A 530-nucleotide genomic window follows, 5' to 3' on the forward strand; every position below is an offset into this window, starting at 1 on the left:
GGGGGGAATAATAATAATAATAAATGGGTGCATGTTTAGTGCATTTGCGGTGCCCGCTAGTCGCTAGGCGCGTTTAATCAATTTTTTTTCATCTTTTTTCTAGCCACTTGACAAGGAAAAAAATGTGTACTATTTTAAGGATGCTCTCAAACAGCCCATGATTTATTTTATTTTATCTTATTTTTTAAAAAAGAAGTGTATTGTTATCATAAAATGATATATATAAACAACAAATTAATGCTAAGTATTAAAAAAAAAGATAAATAGTTGTTAATAATTTAAGAGATATGTTGTTAATTGGAAATTAGATTCTTCCCTATCCACAGTATGATAGAAAAGTTTAATTTTTGTCCCCATAGTATGTCACATCAAAACTATTTTATGTTCAATAAGCCAAACTTTAATTATTGTGATTAATTATTGTTTGATGATTTTTTCAAAAAAAATTATTGTTTGATGATCGATAAGTTTTAATTTGTAATATATCCTTGCATTGATCTTCATTTAGTTAAAGGATCAATTTCATTCAC

Source organism: Ipomoea triloba, chromosome 16 (genome assembly GCF_003576645.1).
Source record: "Ipomoea triloba cultivar NCNSP0323 chromosome 16, ASM357664v1".
In the NCBI taxonomy this organism is placed as follows: Eukaryota; Viridiplantae; Streptophyta; class Magnoliopsida; order Solanales; family Convolvulaceae; genus Ipomoea; species Ipomoea triloba.